Source organism: Aotus nancymaae, unplaced genomic scaffold (genome assembly GCF_030222135.1).
Source record: "Aotus nancymaae isolate 86718 unplaced genomic scaffold, 86718_ANA_hifiasm-v0.15.2.pri h1tg000020l, whole genome shotgun sequence".
NCBI lineage: Eukaryota > Metazoa > Chordata > Mammalia > Primates > Aotidae > Aotus > Aotus nancymaae.
The window spans coordinates 22,814,844-22,838,800 of NW_026988432.1; the positions used below are offsets into that span (position 1 = coordinate 22,814,844).

General features: G+C 35.2%; 1 protein-coding gene across 2 annotated transcripts in view; it reads right to left on the reverse strand.

Annotated features, from left to right (window-relative positions):
• RAB27B (RAB27B, member RAS oncogene family) overlaps positions 1-23,537 on the reverse strand; it is a 183,523-nt gene extending 159,986 nt beyond the window's left edge. The window contains exons 1-2 of one of the 2 annotated variants that reach the window (XM_021673552.2): positions 23,481-23,537; positions 23,276-23,348 (exon numbers count right to left, since the gene is read on the reverse strand). The gene's annotated coding sequence lies outside the window, so the exon portion shown is untranslated. Of the gene's footprint in view, positions 1-23,269; positions 23,349-23,480 lie in introns of both variants that reach the window. The other variant, XM_012464269.2, reaches the window with a different exon arrangement.
• Between the last annotated feature and the right edge of the window lie 420 nt (positions 23,538-23,957).

The following is a 23,957-nucleotide window of genomic DNA, read 5'->3' on the forward strand; positions in this document are numbered from 1 at the left end:
CACAGGCCTTCAGGCTAAAACAAATCCCTTAAGACTGATTTTGCCAGAAGGTAGAATGTCAGAATTCTCAACGCTTGTTTTCACGAGTATTTAACTCTAGACTATGTCTTCAGATATTATAGATGCCTTGACTTCTTACCTACTGTCACCTTCTGTCCCTAGACAAAAGGAGAACTTAGCCATTGCCAGGAGGAAGGTCACTTTTTACTTAAAAAAAGCTTAGAGGCCAGGTGAAATGACTCATTCCTATAATCCCAGCATTTTGGGAGGCAGAGGTGGGTGGACTGTTTGAGCCCAGGAGTTCAAGACCAACCTGGGCAACATGGCAAGACCCTGTCTCTGTAAAATATATAAACGAATCAACAAACAAAAAATTAGCTGGGCATGGTGGTGCATGCCTGTAGTCCCAGCTACTTGGGAAGCTGGGGTGGGAGGATGGCTTGAGCCTAAGAATCAGAGGTTGCAGTGAGCTGAGATTGTACCTCTGTACTCCAACCTATGTGACATAGTGAGACCTTGTCTCAAAAAAAGAACAAAAAAAAGCTTAGAGTTCTTGCTTCAGCAGCACAGTATATAAGGTTGGAATGACTCTTAGTAGCTTCTCATGGCCACTATATTTCTTAAAAGCCAGATGCACAACGGTAAGCTTAGTATACTAATTTTTGTGTGACAAAAGGGAGGAAAGCATATATAATATTCATCTTTGACTGTATTGGCAAAAAGAAATACTGAATAAGTAATAAACCTCTTTTGCTATAAGGAGCAGGGCTATGGGTGACAGGGTGGGGTGGGCCAAGGAATGCAGGTGAGTGTTCTAATGTGGCCTTTTTGTATTTCTCAAGTTTTGAATTACTAATTTGAAATTTAAAGAGTCTCATAGAGAAATACAGTCTGTCTTAATAACATCTAACTGTATTTTGCCTTATTGTTGAAATTTTTTGTGATACCACTTGCCTCCTAGGTTTGGTATGCCAGGGACATTATGTAGTATTCATGACTTCCAGAATAACATGATTCTTATGAAAGTAGGTTATTAGATTATCATCATGATCAAAAACCTAGGTAGAGTTTATTGAAAATAAACACCAAGGTTTTAGTTTTGCTATGTTTTCATCAATTTCTCAGCCCCCTTTCTTCTGTTAAAAAAATACACTAGCAATAAAATCTCATTTCATTCTTTATATTACCTACCTATTTATCTATATTTATCTATCTATTATCTATCTGTCTATCTATCTATCTATCTATCTATCTATCTATCTATCTGTCTGTCTGTCTGTCTGTCTGTCTGTCTGTCTATCTATCTATCTAACTACCACTTAGTGAGAGCCTGCTATGTACTGGCTTATATATCCCAAGCTTTACATTTTACATATGAAGGAAACTGTGGCTCAGAACATTTAAGAGACTTGCCAAAGTTGCTAATCCAGCATGCATGCCTAGCTCTAACTAATTAGAAAGCTCTCACTGTGCCAACAAGACCACTTTAGCCACTCCTGGGTCATGATTCTACTTGAGAGAAAGTGATACGTTGACCGGAGACATTCCACTGTCAAGCTGTGGAAACTCAGGCAGGTATCCTATAAATAAAAGATTGGAAAGAAGGTCCTCATTTCCTTTCTTGTTCTAATATCCAGATGAGTTATGCTACGTTGCTCTCTTTAATAAAAATAGGTCCTGGAAATGTGTGTTGGAAAAATAGTCTGACTACTAAAGTGTTTATTCAATGTAAGGATAGCAAGAATGACTTATCATTTCCTTTGTATCCCTGAGGCTCTATAACTCTTTCTACTTAGACATCTAAGGGGTAAGGAGGACAATGTGTGAGAGTTGTTTCATTATCTGGGAGATTAGCTAATAGAAAGTATAAGATACAATAATTCTTATAGGAAGATCCTTAATATTACTTCCTTATGCAGAATAAATCAAGTAACTGAATCTTAATAATTGTAGCCATGAGATGAATTCTTCACTGTGAACTTGTCACCAGATCATCAACAAACCATAAGAGACAATAATAGGTAAGTAGGACTACATCAAATTAAGCTGTTATGAAAATAAAGAAGAAAGCTACAGAATGAGAGAAGAACATATTTGCAATACATGTATCTTACAAATAATTTGTATCCAGAATACAGAGATAACCCTTACACATCCAGGTGGGCAAATGATTTGAGTAGACATTTATCAAAGGAAGATATATGACTGTTGAATAAGCTCACATAAAGATGTTCCATATCATTGGGGCTTCAGAGAAATGAAAATTAATCACAATGAGATACCACTACATACCCACTAGAAGGCTGAACTTAAAAATATTAGTAATATGAAACGCTTATGACAATGTGGAGAAACTAGAGCTCTCGTACATTTACTAGAGACAGTAAAATGCAACAATCACTTTGGAATAAAATTTGGCAGCTTCTCAAAGCTGAATGTACACTTAGCATGTGGTTCAGCCATTCCACTCTTAGGTATTCACTAAGAGAAATAAAAATATGCCTACACAAAGATTTGAAGATCAAAGGTCATAGCAACTTTATTCATAGTAGTCAAAAAAACAAAAAAAAAAAAGAAAGAAAGAATTTAAGTATACATCAAGATAGTATTTCTTTATTTTTTCTTTATTTTTTTTTTTGAGACAGAGTTTCACTCTTGTTGCCCAGGCTGGAGTGCAATGGTGCAATCACGGCTCACTGCAAACTCCACCTCCCAGGTTCAAGTGATTCTCATGCCTCAGCCTCCCTAGTAGCTGGAATTATAGGCACCCACCACCACACCTGGCTAATTTTTTGTGTTTTTAGTAGAGACAGGGTTTCACCATTTTGGCCAGGCTGGTCTCAAACTCCTGATCTCAGGTGACCTGCCTTCCTCGGCCTCCCAAAGTACTGGGATTACAGGAGTGAGCCATCCCACCTGGCCAAAAAGTATTATTTCTATATGGTGAAATACTATTGAATACTAAGAAATTAAAAAGAAACAAAGCAAAACTCAAAAACATGACATAGAGTGAAAGCAGACATATACAAAAGAGTACATATTGTCTGATACATTTATATGTAATTCCAGAGAAGACAAATCAACTTATAGTGACAAATAGCATATTAAAGGCAGCCCAAGGCTAGGGTTGACTACAAAGAAGCATCAGGGAAATTTTGGGGGTGATATTCTCTATCTTGAAGACACCCATGGTTATGCAAAGATACATATTTTTTAAGACTCATTGAGTTGTACAATTAAAATAGATGAAGCTTATTTTAGGTAAAGTATATTACAACAAAATTGCTTTACAAAAAAATTCAGGTAAGTTTTGTTCCACAACTAGCAAAAGATACAGATTAAATTAAAAATCAGATGACGGTGGTTATGTTCTAAAAAGGGATTTAGGTGGAGATACAGTATGGAAAAATTTGATTGCAGTGCCTGGGATATGATAGATACATTAGTCCATTTTCACACTGCTGTAAAAAACTTTCCTGAAGCTGGACAATTTACAAAGAAAGAGATTTAATTGACTCACAGTTCTGCATGGCTGGGGAAGCCTCAGGAAACTTAAAATCATGATGGAAGGGGAGTCAGGCATGTTTTACATGGCAGCAGGTGAGAGAGAGAGCAAGAGATGAAACTACCACTTATAAAACCATCAGATCTCATGAGAACCCATTCACCATCACAAGAACAGCATGGGGAAACCACCCCCGATCCCATCACCTCCCGCGAGATCCCCCGCCTTGACACGTGAGGATTATGGGGATTACAATTTGAGATGAGATTTAGGTGGGGACACAGAGCCCAAACATATCAATTGGTGATCAACAAATATTCATTTCCTCCTCTTTTCCAGTTCTTTTGTGGAAAATGTAAGTAATATATTCAAAGGCTGTCAGCTATAAAATAAATACTGAGAAATATATGCAGAAAGACAACATTATGAGTCAGTGGTTAGTCATCTAAGAACAATCAGAGGAGTCTGTTAAAATATGTAAGCTCTTCTCTCTTGTAAACTTTTGATTTATAAGAGGCTTTTTCTTTACCTTTCAAAGTCTGGGGTCTCTAAATTTTTATTGTACTCATTTGGCAGTTAGCACACATTTTCTACATTGGCCATTACATTTTTAAGTACATTTTTTTCTTGTTCAACTTTGTCACAAGTTTCTAGAAGGCAAGAAGCTTGACTGATACCTCTTTTTATGGCTGATTTGAACCTAGTAGGTGTTCAATAAAAGATAAACATATTGTGAATGATTATACTGATATTCTTAGGTTTGAAAAATCTTGCCTCTTCAATATTATTTAGTCAAATAATTTAAATGTGATCACATCCATTTGAAGTGAAAAATTCATTTATTTAAGAGAATCAGTCAAATAATTTAAAGACTTCTCTTTTCTCCTGGTATGTTCACATTCATTTTTTCACTTGTTTAGTCTTTCAATAAATATATATTGAGCATCTCTCTTTGGCAGGCACTGTGCTAACTGCTGGAAATACAAAGATTATTATGTGCTCACAGTCGAGAAAGAATGCCAAACATAGCAACACGTATTTCTAACAGAGTTGGATAAATATATCATAAGAGGTGTGTGGAAAGGGAGACAGATGATGCCAAGATGTACCATATAAACTTTAAAATTAAATTTTGACCAATCTACTCATTGGCTAATATAAAACTCTGCAATCAAATTTAATGTTATTTAGGTATCTTAATGTAGATGACCTATAATTGAAACTATAAATAAAGGTTGAGTTACTTTTGGTAATAAAATTGTGGTTGTTATCCTAGACAAAGGGAGTAGCCTCTTTCCCTTCTTGATGCCTAAAGTCAATAAGCCCGTCCAAGACTTAACTCTTAACCCATCCAGGAAATAAGCCTTGTATGCATAAGACAACCCATAGGGTCAACAGTGAATGAGTAAACTATAATATGGTTCAAAACTGATCTTTGTGGAAAGTCCACTTGACTATGGAGGTGGTTTTCTCCAAAAGACAGAAACATTTTGAGCAATTGTGAACGAGAAGTATGTCATTTGGTGTTGGTCTTATGTAGTCTCATGCAATTTGATGTATGAAGATAATCTACATCAATTTGTTCTCTTTCTTTTTGCCACAAAAGGAAATTATAACGTTTTTAAAAATGCTATTTCAAGTCCTAATGCTTTCAATTCCTGATGATTACATTACCATGGGTGAGTGTATATTTCTCTTTGGCAAAACACAGCTTATTTGTTTATACTTTACCATTACATACAACCCTCCAGTGGTGTCCCATCCAATCTAAAACTCAAATCCTCATGCTCTCTTTTGTCAGAGCTTTTCTACATGATATCTCCTCCCCGAAATTCCCCACTCAATTCCCTCTAGAACCCCCCCTTAGCCTAGAAAATCCTGACTTATCCTCAGATCCTATCTAAATTTCACTTTCTTGGAGATGACTTTCTTGACTGGATCCTTCACACACACACCCAGAGACTAGAGAAGCCTTCCCTTTGTATTTCCTCAGGAAACTTACTAATTATTCATTTTTCTATCCTCTTTATACTTTGTACCCTGCAGATGGGAAGACCCTGCTTCTATCTTGTTTATGTAATAGGCACTTAATAGCTATTAATAGCCATTTCTTTATTAAATGAAGAAATTTACAGCAATAATCAAATTCAGAGAAATAAGACTTTCATTTTACTAATGAGAAAACCATGGTAAAGTAAAGTAGGTTTTTATTATAAAGTTAACTATCTCCGTTTTAATAACATCCAATTAGATAATGTTGTATTTCCTTACTGCTCTATTGGGTGCTATTATAAAAATTAAGTTCTATTGAATATGAAAGTTACTTTTGCAGCAACATTTGTAATTCCATTTCATCATAATTGAGCATAGAAAAATAAAATTCTATATGAAGCAAAAGGCAGCACAAATTTTCTTAGATATTGCAGTTGCCTTACCTTCTCAGTTTGGCCTCCCTCAGTTTTACCAGACCATTCACAAATATCCCAACTGCATGCTTTTGTAGGGGTTGACTGAATCAGCCCCAATGAAACCAAGTAAACCGAGTAATCATACTATATTTTTGGTAATATTATACTTTTTAAAAAGTGTGTGTTGCTCTAAAGCCACTTCTTTAAAATATGACACTACCAAAAATATTATGTATCATTTGGTTTACTCATAAAATTATCCAGTTTGGCATGATCATGATATATGTAAAGTATTTTCAACCAACAGGCATTTACTACCTATTTTACTTTTAAATGGTTATAAATTCTATCACAAAAGTGACAGAATTTTCAGAAAATTTATCTGAAACTTAAAAAAAATAAGGCAAATAGGTTGTTAGTATATCCCGATAATATCATACAAGGGCCATGGTCACCCAAGCATTGTCTAGATAGGCACAGCTCTGTCCCAAAGAAATTTCTGTGATGCTCAGCATGGTAGCCTCAGCAAGTGTGGCTACTGAGCACAAGAAAAGTGGACAGTGTGACTGAGGAACTGCTTTTTTACATTATATTTAATTTTAACTAATTTAAAGTTATATTTAGATAGTCACATGTAAATTGCTAGTGGCTACCTCACTGGACAGCACAGTTACAGAGGAATGCACTTAGTTTGTCTCACATTTTGTTATTAATGAAGGATGCTAGTCTTTGTAAAATTATTTGTTATGCAAATAATTTTTGCCTGGCAGAACACGTAATGCCAAACATTTATGGTAGAAATATCAGCCAGTTTTATAATATGGATCAGTAATTTTATTTTAACAAATCTTTATTAAATTGTCTAGATATACATAATTCTCACATTTTTCTTGAACCAATCACAACATCTAGTTCCCTCATTAATTAATGTTATAGAAAAATCACTCACATATGTACATTTATGTTTGCCTGAGATTCATAATTTGAAAATTATATTTCAGCTTTGGATCCCCTAAAATTCACCCATAGAATTATTTCTGAGGTTTCCTAGAGGGTACCTGAGAAATTTGTTCTTTTACCTTATAAAATGAAAGATACTAGAAATAATTAGGTTTGTTTGGTGGCTTCATATTTACTAATTTATTTAATACTATTGCAAGAGATTCATGGAAAGAATGATAAAATCAAAGGAGATGCCCAGACTTCCTTAGGCTGTTTATATAACTAAAATATTCATATAACAATATCAGAAATTATGTGCTTTTTGAAAAGGCCTTGGAGATTCTTCAGTGCCTTCCATAATCTAATCTTACCCTCAGAGAAAACATTGATTAAGTCATTATGAGAACCTATTAGAGGATCTTTCTTCTTATATTATTGGTTATCATAATAAATTAATCACAGCCAGTCTCATCAGCAAATAGATCTCTGCTTCTTGGTGCTTGCCTGAAGTCTCTGCTATATATTATAGGCTAGAACTGGTATCTTGCACCAAAGACAGTTCCAGAGCTTCACAGAAGAGACAGCATACCAAGTACTCTGCAAAGAACAGGCTCTGAGGGATAGGTTTCCAAATTCTCATGGCTTAGACAACTCTCAGACTCTACAGTGGAGTGAGTCACGATCTCCTAGGCTCCTTTCAGTCCAGAAGCAGGCATTTTACATGAAAGCAGATTGCTGACCTCAGATCCAGGGCAAGAAAAATTAATCACCAGGACTAAATGAGCTCATGAGGAAAATTTAATTGTGATTATTTGTCTGGAATATGGCTGGCATTGTTTTAATTTTCTACTTTTAGTAAGTATATAGGAAAACACTTTATCTTTCTTCTTCAGCTATCTTTAACCCTTTCCTTAGCAGATTATGCTATTGTAAACTTAAATGTTCTAAATGGTATCTAGGTGTCACCGACCCACTCAGAATTTGGAAGCAAATATTTTTAGAGTATTCTTACTTTCTAAGATAATAAGTTATTTGCATAGCATTGACAAGAATCTGTGCCTATTTTTACCAGAGCATAACTGCATAAATCATTGTAGCAACCTAATCTATACTTGGAGTGTCATATTTGAGAAGGATTCATATTTAATCAAGTATGGCAACTCACCATCAAGGAACATATGTGAGTTGATTCAGGACCTGCTTCTAGAGTCCTAGCACAGGGAATAGGAAAGAAGTAAACTTCTGGAAGGCTAAGGAGCTTAGCAAATTTGGGTGGGGTGGGGAGGGTACTCTATAAAGGGAGCTTTCACCTAAATGTATAGGTACTACAAGCGAAGTCTAATGGAGGGAATGTTTTGGGGTTGGTTTCCTAGCATTAGAAAAGAAGAGCAAGAGAGATCAAGAGTCTAGCCCAAGTTCCTTCTGAAAATTCCTAGACAAGTGAATTTTGTTGCCTTAGTGATTGCTCAATATTGTAGAGCTCTATACTGGCAGAACAAACTCAAGGAGAACTGTACGATTAATTAATGATACTGATGCACCCCTGGAAATAATCAAATTAAACATAGGCTCTAAAAAGACTTCATTTACAACTGGGCATGGTGGCTCATGCTTGTAATCCCAGTGCTTTGAGAGGCAGAGGCAGGAGGATCTCTTGAGCTGAGGAGTTCGAGACCAGCCTATGCAACATAGCAAGACCCCATTTCTACAAAAGAGTTTTAAAAATTAGCCAGGCATGGTGGTGTGTATCTGTAGTCCCAGCTTGGGAAGCTGAGGCAGAAGGATTGCTTGAGCCTAGGAGTTTGAAGTTACAGTGAGCTATGATCATGCCACCATACTCCAGCCTGGGTAACAGAGCAAGACCCCATTTCTAAAAAAAATAAAATATAAAAAGATTTCATTTACGAAATGAAATGAAATGAATTTGACATATAGGTCTAGTTAGTTGACCTAATCTAAACAATGGAAATAAGGCAAAAGATGAGCAGAAAGTTATCTTAACAACATATGGGGGAAAAGGCCACTTAGGATTGCCTAAGAGAAGGGATTTTGTTCGTATCAATGTTACTATTGATTAAAAGTCCCAGATTTGGTGAAGTTACTTGTTAACCTATAGAGGTTTATCTTGCAGAAATATAAATAACTTGTCTGGTGGAACAGAAAATCTCAATACCTTTTATTTTTAACTTAGCAATCTTATCCTAATATTTGTTTTTAAAATTGATTATTAATATCTAATTTCTTGAATGCACTCTGAACTGGTCATTATATCTTACTGATATTCTTTATTAACTAATACGTTAAAGAAAATCTTTTACACATCTTGATTATGTATTTCCTGAGAGTTATAACTTTTTCTTTTAAAATTATATTTTAACAAAACTATATTCTGGTACAATAACACCTGGTTGAGAATCATGAGCCATGACTTCTGCTTCCAGAAATGATGTTTCATGACACTCGACTCTGCACCTGGCCACTTGGAACTTCAGGCTTGTCATCTGTAAACTGGGGGTGTTGGCTAAGATTTCAAATGTCTCTTTCAAACGTCACTTTAAATATCCTAAAACTGAAAATTTGAATACATTAACAGAGACAGAATATTATTGAAAGAAATAAACTTGAACATTCTGAAAAGAACTCAAACAGATCTGGAATACACCAAATCTTTTTATTGTAATAACAACTACCATAATCCATTCTAAATGAAAAAGTACCATTTAAATGATTACTTTGCCAGGAGCAATCACTCTTTTATTGAGCCATTTGTTCTTTAGATAGATAACTTTTGATATGCACATAGAAAGAGACAAGATTTATGTCTTTCCTAGAGTTTTCTTCTTGCCAAGACATAAAATAGGGTCATTGTTTATCAGAGAGCTTACACAATACTCAGTATGTCTTCCCACCTTTTTTTAGACAGACAACAAAGTTGCTAAAGATCTGAAATGAAAATTTGATCTAATTTAAATTCAGTCAAATGGAAAATTTTAAACAATTAAAACTTATCAAGGAAAGAAATTGGAATGGTCTGTTAAGGGTCATAAAAATTTCTATATCCTAGTATTATACTAAAATAGCTTACAAAATAATTTTTTAATATTGTGAGTAAAAGATGTTAATTGTATGACATTGATCTGTGTCATTGTTGAGGCTTTTTGTTAGAACTTAGTACATTTTTGTAAATGTTTATGCATAAAAAGAATGTTTATGTATACTTAAAAAAGAATAACTTCATTGGTTGCAGATTTCATATGCATCCATTAGATTGAGATTTAAATTGTAATGTTCAAACTTTGTATATCCTTAGGAATTTTTGCCCAGTTTCTGAAAGGACTTTGGTCAAATGTCTCACTGTGATAGTGGATTTGTTCATTTTTCTTGCTGTATATATTGTTAGTACATTTTAGGTTAATCATTAGGTACTCATAGGTTCAGTATATACTGAACTAGTGAACTATAACTTTTTATCATTTCACAGTCCCTTTAAATCCTAATTTTTTTCTGCTTTAACATTTATTTCCCTACTGTGATTACTGCTACTCCAGCCTTCATTTCATATCTGTTCATTAGACATTTGTGTATTATACCTACCCCTTGTTTAGTGACATTAATTTATTTCTAAAATCCTTATTGCCAAATTAAATAATCTCAAATGAAAAAATACATATGACTATTGTCTCAGTAGCAAAAATGACGTGTTTATCCTAATCTAAGATTGTCAAAAGCTTTCACAGATAGAAAAACAATAACAATGTAAGCAAAGTTATATAGCATGTTAGTATGTTCTTGCATTGCTATAAAGGAATATCTGAGACTGGGTAATTTATAAAGAAAAGTGATTTATTTTGACTCATGGTTGTGCAGGATGTATAGGAAGCATAGTGCTGGCATCTGCTTCTGGTGAGGGCTCAGGAAGCTTTTACTCATAGCAAAAGGTGAAGGGGGGCCAGCACATTACATGGTAAGAGAGGGAGTGAGAGAGAGGTGGAGCCAGGCTCCATAAACACTAGCTCTCATGTGAACTCATAACCACAGGCAGAGCACCAACCCACTCCTGAGGCATCAACCGCTGTGACCCAAACACCTCCACCAGGTCCCACCTCCAACATTGGAGGTTACATTTCAACACGAGATTTGGAGGGGACACATGTCCAAACCATATCATGTATGTAATTTAAAATAAATTAAAAAGAAATAAATGCAGCATGCACATAACTATAGCATGATGAAGATTTACTGTACTTGTCAGGTGAGGAAGACTTGATAATGGGAGGACATTGGTGGAGAACTGTGCATTTGTTGGAAGGTGCAGTCTTATGTCAGCACCTGTTTTTCAACTTTTCAGAACTTATGGTTAATCTTTCATTCCAAATGCACCTGAACATAGTCATAAGTCCAGATAACATCTTCCAGGCAAAATAAAGCCTAAACACAAGAGCACTTCCTAAATCTGTGGAAACAGTGATGTACGTGACAGACTAAAACGTCATAAAAGATGTAACCTCTTCACCTCTCTGTTTTGGGTTTACCCAAACACAATATACAATTTGAATTATGAATATACAAATTAGTTTTTTAAGATATTCTCTGACCAGAAAATGTTACACCAAGTAAACTGGTGAGCATGACTTTACCCAAAAAAACCCAAATTATCACTTCTTATTGCATCTTTCCTTGGTGAATTATACCAAATGGAGAAAAAGAGTCTTCAGTAAATTAGAACTCTTCGAGAGTCATTTAAGGCAAAAGGCATTAAGTGAACAATCTCAATATGAGTCTGGTCTTAACTTTCCACATTTTTTTTTGTCCTTTTGTCTTAAGAATATCTCTTTTAAGAAGCACGTAAGTGGGATTATGTTTTAAAAATCTAAAGTGATTAGATTAACTCATTTATAGCATCATGTTCTCTGATGGTGGATTTATTTTGTGCTTTCTGTTTACTGTTTTTGTTGTTGCTTTGCTTGTTTTTACTATTCTACCTGCCTACTTTCTATGGGTTAATCAGGCTTTAAAAATTCCCTCTTACTCCTTTACAACAACTGTATAACACTTATACTTGACTTAAGGAAGTCTGACGCTGACTAACAGAACTAACCTCCTCTTAAGCAATACAAAGTATTTTAGAATGCTATAAATCAGACAGTAGCCCCCATTTTCCATGTTATTGTTTCCTAGTTATTTAATTCCACCTTGCTTTTAAACTTATTCAAATTTTCTCTTGTCATTGGGGTTCCCCCATCTAACTCTAATATATTTATAGAGCATGTAGGCTCCTTTCTATATACCCTTCTTGGGGTTAAGTGTGCTTAGTATCTTTCTTCTGGCCTTTTTCAGGAAAACTCTTGGTTATTAACCTTAGAATATCACTCCTCTCCTTTTCTCCCTAGTCTCTTATCTCAGAATTCTAACTGGGTAAATATTTAAACTTATCATTCCTAGACTCCTTGTATTTAAGTTTCCCTTTTAATTTTCCCGAATCTCCTTATAGCAATATTTTTGTATTCCAAATAGTACTAATAAATAGAAACTTTACAAATATATAAGTCCCTGTAGACTGTCTCCTTGATGATATAATTTTCATAGGTAGCTACATCAGTCTATGACAGCCTATGCAAAAAACATTTTAACAGTCACATACGTTATAATGAATATAAGAGGTGAAAAATAACCCATGTTGTTTACTCAAACATTTAAGATTTCTACTAGTTTTTAAAGAAAAATTCCTGACTTTGTAGGCAGGTTTCCTTTTTTTTGTTTGTTTGTTTGTTTCGTTTTGAGAAAAAGTCTTACTCTGACTTCCAGGTTGGAGTGCAGTGGTGTGATCTCAGCTCATGGCAATCTCCGTCTCCCTGGTTCAAGGGACTCTCCTGCTTCAGCCTCCCAAGTAGCTGGGATTATAGGCATGCACCACCACAACTGCGTAATTTTTTGTATTTTTGGTAGAGACAAGGTTTTGCCATGTTGGCCAGGCTGGTCTCAAACTCCTGACCTCAAGTGCTCAGCCAGCCTCGGCCTCCCTAAGTGCTGGGATTACAGGCAGGAGCCACCACACCCAGCTGGTTTCCCATTTTAATCATTTCCCTTCCACGCAAAGAACTTCTATTAGTATTTCCTTTAGAGTAGAACTACTAGGATGAATTTATTTTGTTTTTGCTTGAGAATTTTCTCAATTTGCCTCTATTTCTGAGAGATCTCATTTTGCTAGATAGAGAATTCTGGATGGATAGTTACCACGGGCTCCATCTCTCAGGGTCTGAGATTGTCTATCCAGCTGAGAGGGGCAAGAGTAAAAAGTAACAAAAACTTCACCCCACTGAGGATGCCATCCCCACTGCCACCCCCATACTGGGGGGGAGGGCTGCTAGTTCTTTGCTGATACTTGGATGGAGAGGTCCAAAAACAGTCTAAAGGCTTTTCTGTAGCCTCCCCACCCCTACCCAACTCCCATCTTCTGGCCAGAGGAAGTAAACTTTTTTGGAGCTTTCCTTGCTGTGTTTGTATTCAAAGCTCTGCAGTTTAGACAGATCCGGAGCCTGTTGGGATATACAGAATATAATAAAAACCCCAGGAAATTCACTGCTCAGTCCCCACTCTACTTCTGGCTTTCCTATGAGTCTCGTTGTTCTTATCTACTTTTCAGAGTCCTTTCAGAGACCTTCAAAGTTGCCATATTTTGTGCAGAGTGTTCAGTTGTAGTCAGGGAGCTATAGTGTGGAATGTGATTATTTCATTGGCCAGCTGTTAAGGTGATTTTAATATTCTATATATGAAACAATAAAACATCATATAAAATAAAGAAGCACTAGAATTTTAAACAGTAGCACAATAATGTGTATTTTCTCATTGATGCTGAAACAAGACATTTAACTGTAAACAATTTTATCCAAAGATATGCTGTTGCTAAATGCAGTGGATTTTTCCTGATTATATTAAAAGGAAAAAAATTAATTTATAGTAATGTATTTGATTATATCTAAAAGACAAATCTAAATTTCTTTAAAACAATATACAAATATCTTTAATATTAAGGACTTACACACAAATATTTAGTTTTTTGTCTAACAAATCCTTTATGCACATTTGTTTTAACGCATACACTTTTGCTATCTGCCTCTGAGGCATCCCACTACCAGAACTGAAGCTCTTGAAAGTAGGCGAATGGACCTTACCTACCTCCCCTTATTCACCCACTAAGAAAATCCCAAATCATATTTACGAAGTTGAATTTGAAATCAAAGTTGGCTTTCCACAATTTTCTGTGTCTTAGACTTACATTTCACTTTTTACTTTATACATCTGACATTCTACCATCCTGTGTCAATTAGTATTTAACAAATTTAGATTTTTTAAAAAATAGAAACTCTGGGCTGGGTGCTGTGACTTACACCTGTAATCACAGCATTTTGGGAGGCTGAGGTCAGGAGTTCAAGATCAGTCTGGCCAACATGGTGAAATTCTGTCTCTACTAAAAATTAGCAGGGCATGGTGGCACATGCCTGTAATCCCAGCTACTTGGGAGGCTGAGGTAAGAGAATGCTTAAACTCTGGAGGCGGAGGTTGCAGTGAGCCAGGTTGCACTCCAGCCTGGGAAACAAGAGCAAAACTCGGTCTCAAAAAAAAAAAAAAATAGAAACTGTTTTTTTAAAAAATAAAATCTTATTTTGATATGACAATGAAGACAACAGGCCAACATGGATTTTTAGTTATTATTTATTCTGCTGTATCCTTGCCAACAGGCAAAACCCATTAGCAGTCTAGATATTCTTTTCAAAACAGATGTATTTCAAAACTGGCAATATAATGCTTGAAAAGGTAGAATTGCCCTTACAGAATGAATGAAATTACTGTAAAATTAATGATGCTGATTCACAATTTGAAGGTAGAATTGTTTATATAAAGAAAATTGTATAACTTATATTTACAAGAACTTAAAACAATGTTTCTCAAATATTATTACTGTAGAATTAAATCTATGTGCCCTTCAAAATATACATAAAATTGACTTTTTGTGTGTTTATTTTTAATCATCTGTGAAATTAGAAATCCACTTCCTAACGGAGGGGGTGTGTGTGTGTGTGTGTGTGTGTGTGACAAACCATTTGAAAGCAACTCTGCTGAATATTAGTAAACAGCAGGGACAGTGGTCTAGTCTGCGTGATAGATGTTTATAACGCGGGCTAGTTTAAAAGGCAGGGAAAATCTTACTGCTAAACACAACAAATTTTTTGGAAACCTGAAAATCAGCAAAAATGATGTCATACTTCAGTGTGATATTAAAAATTCATTTCAGCCAACCACCTTTTCTTAATGTTGTGGTCATCAGTTTAATGACAATTTCACCTAGATAAATTAAATTGGAATTCTGAATATACTTTGCAACCTTCAGATTTATGATACTTGAGTTTTTATTTAAAATATGATAGGCTATTGAGTAACTTGGGGGGAAAAGTGGGTCTAGAGCCTTTCTTACTTGAATTATTATTCAACAACATTAAAAAGTAAACTTCTAGTATATTGGACCTTGCTTATGAAAATACAGGCTGTTTCATGTAAAATGAAATGCTTTAAATTAGTTCTGGTCTAACTTTCAGGTCATCTGCAGGTCTCATGGTTGACCTGTCACAAAATATCAATATATTGGAGCTGTCTTCTTTCACTTTATTATGCAGCAGGTTCATCAATTATTTCCATAACAAGTTACATGCCAAAGAGTTCTTTAAATTTTCTATAAGCTAGTGTTTATGAACACATTGCATATGCTATGATATGGTTTGGCTGTGTCCCTACCCAAATCTCACCTTAAATTGTAATTCCCATAATCCCCACGTCATGGGAGAGACCAGGTGGAGATAATTGAATCATGGGGGTGGTTTCTCTTATCCTGTTCTCAGGATGGTGAGTTAGTTTTCACGAGATCTAGTAGTTTTATAAGGGACTTCCCTCTTTGCTAGGCACTCATTCTCTCTCCTGCTGCCCTGTGAAGAGGTACCCTATGCTATGATTGTAAGTTTCGTAAGGCCTCCCAAGCCATGCTGAACTGTGAGGAAATTTAACTTCTTTCCTTTATAAATTACCCAGTCTTGGGCGGTTCTTTATAGCAGCATGCAAATGGACAAATACAGGCTACAAACATTATCTTTTAAAGAACATACACAACTGCTATAAATAAATCCAGTATTGCATTTTTATATGGAATTTCAATAAGGCAAGTAAGGTACATTAAAGTCATGTAGTTCAATCACTGTTTGGAAACTTGAATCCTTAGTATACTCACCTTAAAATGTCAGCACTCACTCAAAAATTAATCACTGCCAGAGACAAAAGGAAGAAGAAAAGGAACTAACGTTTCCTGGATACCTATTGTTTTCAGTGCTTTACATATATTGTCTTATATAATCATTCTGGTAACCTTGAAAGGCACTCTTTCCATTTTTCTTTTAAGGAAGTATAGATCACAGAGATAAGTCGTAAGTGGCACTCTTAAGGGTTGCCTACAGATCTATCTGATTCCTCAAACCACGTTCTTCCCTCTGCACCACATTGCCATGAAACATCTCTCTCTGCCACAGGAGTCACCATCCCTAATGAGGTCCACTGAGCTCTCACTGAGATTCCACTATTGGTCTAGAAAAGGTCTCTTATTGTGCCCTAAAGTACAAGTCTCATTCCTCTTTCATGTAACAGCCATTCAAATTGTTAAAGACAGATCACAGTCAATTGTTAAAGACAAATCATAAGTAAGAGTTAAGGTTACTGTTAACCATTCTTATCACCAAACAAAATATCCTCTGTTCATCCTTTGAAAAAGTTTGAAACTTCTTCATCCTCTTAAAAACTTCCTCGATATGATTTTTAATGAATCTAGAGCCCTCCTAATGTTAGAAGCCCTGAACACAGAATCACAGGGGAGCCCTCACTGAGTAATAAGTACTTTTTTTTTTTTTGAGACAGGGTCTTACTCTGTTGCCCAGGCTAAAATGCATTGGTGTGATCTTGGCTCACTGCAACTTTTGTCTCCCAGTTTCAAGCAATTCTCCTTCTCAGGAGCACCACCACAGCTGGCTAACTTTTGTATTTTTATTAGGGACAGGGTTTCACCATGTTGGTCAGGCTGGTCTTGAACTCCTGATCTCAAGTTATCCACTTGCCTAGGCTTCCAAAGTGCTGGGATTACAAGAGTGAGCCAAGGCATCCATCCAGTAATACAAATTATTAGACTGTCACCTCCCATGTTTTAGATACTTTGTTCCCTTTAATGTAGCCTAAGCACACATTCACCTTTCTAGTAGCCACATCACATTTTCCACTCACATTGAGCTTACTGAGAATTCAAACTACTAAGTAATTTTCTATATATGTGGTTGCTAAGTCGTGTCTTTCTCCACCTGGTTGAATTTTTTGATGCTTTTAAAATTTCTTAAATTTTTCCAGCTTCATCACTATTTTGTAAGACTCAGCCAGTTTTACCTTTATTTTGACATCCAATTTTTGATGTAAATAAAAATTTCCCACATTTCCACACATGATACCCCTCACCACTAAAATCACATTTGAAAAACCAAGTGTGAATTTATTAGAGTATGTTCCTTAAAGAGTACACATTTTGGTCACTATGCCATGGTTCTGCTGCCAGCCAACAGTTGGGTTATAGTCTCATCTTTGAAAATAAATGTTTATATGAAAAAATATATTTATATTTTATGACATGTTGCCCTTATTGCTTTATGACATTTATTGGTAGATTAATAGGTAGTGACACTGAAATAATTAAAACAAAATTGTAAATAATTTGGTGTTTTAAATACTCAATTGATTATTAATTAAAATGTGGCAGAGAAATAATTATGCAAGCTGCTAGATACATACCTTGAAGATTGTCTTTATAAGTTGATGTGTTATAAGGGATTTTATCTACCTGTTTATCTATTGTCTATCTATCTATCATTTATCTATCTATCTATCTAATTCTCTAATTATCTATCTAATTACCTGTTTCTCTCAGAATTACACAATCTTAATAAAATTTTTTATTATTTATATTCACCATTACTATTTATATTCAGGATTACATGTGAGATTAGTAGGCTTCCTGAACTCACTTATTCCTTCCAGATTTCTAATGTTGTATTTGCAAGAAACATAAGTTCCAGAGTTGTTCCAAGCATAATAGTTGAATAATAGATAATAAATTTTTGAAGAAAATGACAAAATAACTACCTTGCATTGTTGATTATTATAAAATCCAATCCCAATTCATAGCAATAAAGAAACTAGGACCTAAGTAGATCAAGTTTCCAACAACACGCAGACGGGACACCTGAGAGCCACAGGTAGCTTTTAGACAGTGGCAGCACAAGGTCTCATAAACTTGAATTTTACTTCCTGGTCTGACTCTCTCCCACTGCTTCTCCTATCCCCAGCAAGAGTCTTTGCTCTTTCCTGATTCTGAACAAGGACACATTTTAGTCTGAACACGTCAATTTGTCTGTGGCTGCCACTCAGGGGAATTCTATTTTCTTTTACAAGATTGGAAAGAAATTGTCCCAGTCAAGTCCAAACCCATCATGGACATTTTCCCCCTCAAACATGCCTCTCTTCTATGCCAGACTTTTCCATTTAAAAAATTTTAGTTTAGTTTTCTATTTTGACTTTTGTTTGATAAAGTAGCTTCAAATACAGGTAGCTGATAGACTCCAGGATGTTTTCCTTTGAAATGACGGAAAAAACATTGTTGAACCATTTTGATCCTATGCATAACTGTAGTGTCAAGAATAATAGGAGGAAAATATTTAAAAGTCACACCATAGCAATTTTCTACTTAAAATAAATATATAGCAGTTGATTAGGGGAATACATGTGAATGTTTGTGTGCAGGTATGTATTTCACTGCTGTATGCCTATGAGATGACAAAACCCCAAGCGACTTTAGGTGCGAATTCTCCAAGTATCAATGAAGTACTTTCTTTATCAACAAATTTATCAAAGGACTACTTATCTTTATCAATTGCCTCTTCTACTTGAGCCTGAATGCTGTGCTGTGCACTATGAAATGCCATGTGCATCTCACTCAACTTCCCAAGAAGTGGATGTGATGAGCTGAGCCCAGTAAGCACAGTCTTGCCAGGGGTTATGTCTAACCTCCTTGGATGTAGTCTTCTTACTCCAGCATTACCTGAGAGGAGCTGCACCATAATCAACACCCATCAACCAGCATGTTGGTGGTTTCTGGGGAGAAGAGCAAAATCAATAACATCTGCACCTAACAAAGATCCTAGTTGAGGCTTGCTCTTTAGAAGATTCAGGAACAATGCTTTCTCTTTCTGCTGTCTGTGGAAGTACCAGTCTTTTCTCCTTCAACTCTATGAGAATTCTCCCAAAAAAAATTTAAGGAAAGGGGCACAGGAGTGATAAAATAGTCAAATACTTTTGTATTATATGAAGTATTTAAAGGAGTTAGTTCATAAAGTTATAGGACTTCATAAATCATCATGGAAATTAAATTTTCCCCTAGTGTCATGGACACTCAACATACATCATCTCATTTTGTCTCTTGTCAAAACTCTGTAACATTTTCTCAAATGGGCTCATAGGGTAAAATGCTCATGAATTCAGGGTTTAAGAATGACACAGAATGGATTTAAACTGCAGCAGGTTTGCTTCTAAATCCATACTCTTGCTGTAGTAGCACCATGCCTCTCATTATCTGGCTGCCTTTTTCACCTGGATTTCTGATGGTACATCACTTTTTCAGGAAGTCTTCCAGACAACCCTAACTGAAAACGCCACGAAGCCATTCGTTATCACAGTACCCTCTTTTAATTTTCCAGTTAGCACTTATCAGATATATTCTGGTTTATTTAATTGGCAATAAGTTATAGTAATAATAACAACATAATTTTAATACCAATGCATTTGGTTAATATTTAATTCCTTGGTTTTTGCCTCTATCCCTTCACAAAATGATGGAAACTGTGCAAGGTGGACATGTCTTGTTTACTGATCCAACTCCCATACTTGGGATACAGTGAGAGATCAATAAATATGTATTAATGAAAAGAAAATAATCCAAAGATATTAAATGCTGTGTCCAAAAAACCTTACAGTGATTCCAATGTGCAAACTCCAATGATCACTATTATGTGAAAGAGCAAATCTTATTTGCAATTTACACATCTGTGAAATCATGATCAATATTTATCAACAAGTTTCTTTAGCGTTTTTAACTTCCTCCCTATCAAATAATATATTTAAAAGAAAAGGAGTGAGGGTATATTAATCGTATCCCATGTTCACATCAGTTACAGCGTGTCAACTAGGAGCGACAAGTTAAAACAATGTTTCGGATAAACTTGTTTATCAACAAATGCCATGAAAACATTGCATATGTGTCCTTTACACTAAAAAATTGAATATATTTAAAAGCTTTCTGCTATACCTACAAAATTACTTCTGTATAAATAATATCCAGTTCTGGAAGCCACAAGACCTTGTCTCTGGAGAAAAAATTCTTCCAAAACCATGTGAATAATAACTTTCCCTTTTGCCAAACTCCAGCAAAATACATAATTTGTGCCCCTCAGTTCACACAACTATAACTGATGTCGAGATGCCACATCTACTCTCATTTTCTTTCCTTTAAGTATTTTATTTAAGGGGAAATCATAATGGGAAAATCTTAAGTGACATGTAATTCCTATTTATTGTGGCATGTGTATGCGGCCAACAGATTCTTAAAAACTCATATTAGAACTGCAATTATCTTTCATGACAAATAAAAAAGGATCGTTTGTTATTTTTCTACATTTCTTTTTTTTAATCCATTCAGTAAACACTGTGTCCCACAGGCCTACCATTGGTCCCTGGATGACTTATTGCATTTTTCAGTGGTTCCTACTAGGAGATATCTTTTCTTATTTATGCAGGTGCTCAGAAAAAAAATTTTTAAAAAGCAAACTGCAAAACCAGAATAATTTTGCCAATACTTTCTCCTTTACGTTAGCATCTTCTGGGTGGGTTAGTGCTGTAAATGCTGTTATTTTTCTATGTGGAAATAATGTCAAAGCTGTCTTTTAAAAATGTCTTCCTGAGTACTGTCTTCATGAAAGAATTTTTGTTAGGGAATATTTTCTGTCTTTTTGGATGGAAAAGCACTGCTGTTGGTGAAATTGATAGAATGAGATTTACTATTTATTGGAACTCTTTCAACTAAAAATAGGCATGTTAAAATTCATCTGTTAGAAATGTCTTCCTTAACACTACCCAGTAAATCTATGTAATATTGATATTCACCTGGATCTCTTGGGCTGCAAGGCTTGTAAAGGCCTTGAGATATCCTCAGGCATCAAACTCACCAGACAATCATGACTTTCACAGTCTCAACAAATTCCTTCTAGCCTTTACATTTTATTTCTTAGCTTAAGTCCCATTTGTTTGCTAGCAATTCTGAACTGCTGCTAAGCACTGTGCCACTTGTCTTCATCTGATTAGGTCAAGCCAGTGGACTTAATTTTAGGACTTAAATTCAGGAAGAAAGTTCAAAGTTCATGTTCTGAAAAGTGTGTCAAATTCTGAATAAAGATCTACGTTCTTGGGATTTTTTTCCCCCATCATCATTGAATTCAATGAATCTTTATACTCAACGTAAAATGAAGTTATTTAAAATTATTAACAAGACATGTGTAATGATGAGTCTGACATGAAACCGAAGTTTAAGGCTGCAAATCATGATATGACTGGTATAAATTTTCAAAACTAAGTTTTAATTTGAAGAATTGAGTCATCTTTACATACTTGGAATATAGGAAGTATTTTAAAAAGAGAAAGGAGAAAACTTTAGTAACACAAAGTTTATGAAGATATGTAACATATACAAACTTGAAAATAAATTGTAGGTGCACCAACTCAAAAATAAGTTTAAAAAAATTACTTTTGCCTCAAAAACTAATGAAAGTTTATTACCACCCCAATCTGATTTCCCTAACTTCCTTCAGAAGCAAGTGACTATCTAGTAAAGAAGGTTTTTTCTGCCTAAGAAATATTATGTAGCAATATTAACATGTTTTTCGATATATTTATTTGCTAAGGATAACGCAAATTAATGATTACAATCACTCATAATTTTAGTTACATTTAGAAAGTATAGGTAGCATGCTTATATAGTAAATATTAGATCAGAATATTCAAAATATAAAAAAATTGAAACAGCAAAGTAAAACTTAGTCTCTTTCTCCCTTATATCCTCTGCCCCTCTTTTGTTTACCAAATAAAGAATTTTAAGGGAACTATAGGTACATTTTCAAAAATTGGATACCTAAACATTTTGAAATCACAGCGTATTTCAATATATCAAATATAAGAAAATTAAACATATACTTTTTTAAAAAGTATTTTAAAAATTCTTTAATAAATGTTTTTTATTAAAGTCACACTTTTAATGTTGATGCTTTGCATTGTGTCTTAGTTAAATATATTCTTTCCTGAAGTAAATTTTGATGGTACTGTTTCTCTTACAATTTTTCTTGGATTGACCACTAGCAGAACTCAATATTTTGTTCATTTATGAATAAATTTACCTATTACATTTTGGCATAATATATAAAAATTTAAACTAATTACTGTGGTCAAAACCACATCTACCAATTTGAGAAGGCTTTAAAGTTTTCAAAGAGATTTGAATGCATAAAACTGGCACCAAGGCTCTTAAAAAGCACCTTCAATGGATTTGTAAAATACTAAAAAAGAATTTTCCATTTCCCATATAAAATCATAATCATAATCATTTGGGTTTCCTAATAGCAAACTATTCCCTTATCACGCATAATCAAAATTATTTTCGAACAGGAAAAGAGAATCTTAGATTAGCATTGTTTTTTTAATGTTTGTGTGTGCCATCTACTAGCTGTGGTATTGGGTCAGGGAAAAGTGTATGGTATATGGTTAAGAAAAAGCAAACTAGATTTCTCTTCAGTGGCTTTACACTCTGAGTCACCAAATGGCTTAATAGCTTTCTGGCAGTACACATCTATGATAAGAGTATTTTCAGAAATAAAGCAAGCATAAAAAGACTCCTACACTGCATCATGGCAATGATTAGAAAGGACAGTCTTAGCTTTGAAAACAGAAAGCAGAATCCAAGCACACAGTCTGCAGCCCTGAGCAAAATCTCTTTCCCATCCAAACTCTGTTGCAAACCCAGCTTCTCTTGCAAACCCATAGGCTGGAAGAGGAAACCACAGCCACTCCAAAGTGGAGTTTCAGGCCCATCATTAGTGGTTTCTGTCACCGTCTAGTTGCTTTTCCTTTATGAATGAAATATACAGATGGCATCTCACATTGGCTCTTTCAATAAAGAGGAGGAAGGTCAAGAGACACGACTAATACAGCCAGCACGAGAGATCTGTGACCAACGTACTCACACCTCCAAATGCCTCCAGACTGCAGCCTCTGGAAATATCTATCCCATTTCTTTATGGCACTGTTGCTTCGATCAGCTGTGGAAATTAACATAAAATAATATAGTAACCCAATAGGTGCTAGACAGCATTTCAGAGCATCATACTAAGGGAACACTAAAGGCACACTGACAGTATTCAAAGCCTAAGTGATAAATAGCAAGTAAATACCTTCTAATCGAACAGAAGGGGGAAGGATGCTGAGCCGATACTGATGCTGCCTGCTCTCTTCCTGTGTAACGGCAAAGGCGGCTCAGTCCCTCTGACAGGCTGTAAAGCGTGGCTGCCTATCGGCTCCTGGGCGGTCCTAGTGCCTGCGCCAGGTTAGCACACAAGGTAGTTCCAGAGAGGCTCCCCTTTTTGGTGATTCTTCTAGTGATTATCACCAAAGATTTTCAGGAATGTCAGCCAGTTAAGCATCAGGGTAGTGGGGTTTAGGTTTGGGAAAAATGATAAGTAGAGAGTTTGCTACTGTTAATCAGACACTGCTGTTGAAACCAAAAAGGATTATAGATGACCTTTTCTGTTAAATAAATGATGCTCATAAAAATGTTGAAGCCAGAGAGTTGTTCAAAAGCAAACTAATTGGATAATATGCTATATTTACTAAAATCCATTTGTTTTATTTTTTCAATGTTTAACATGTAA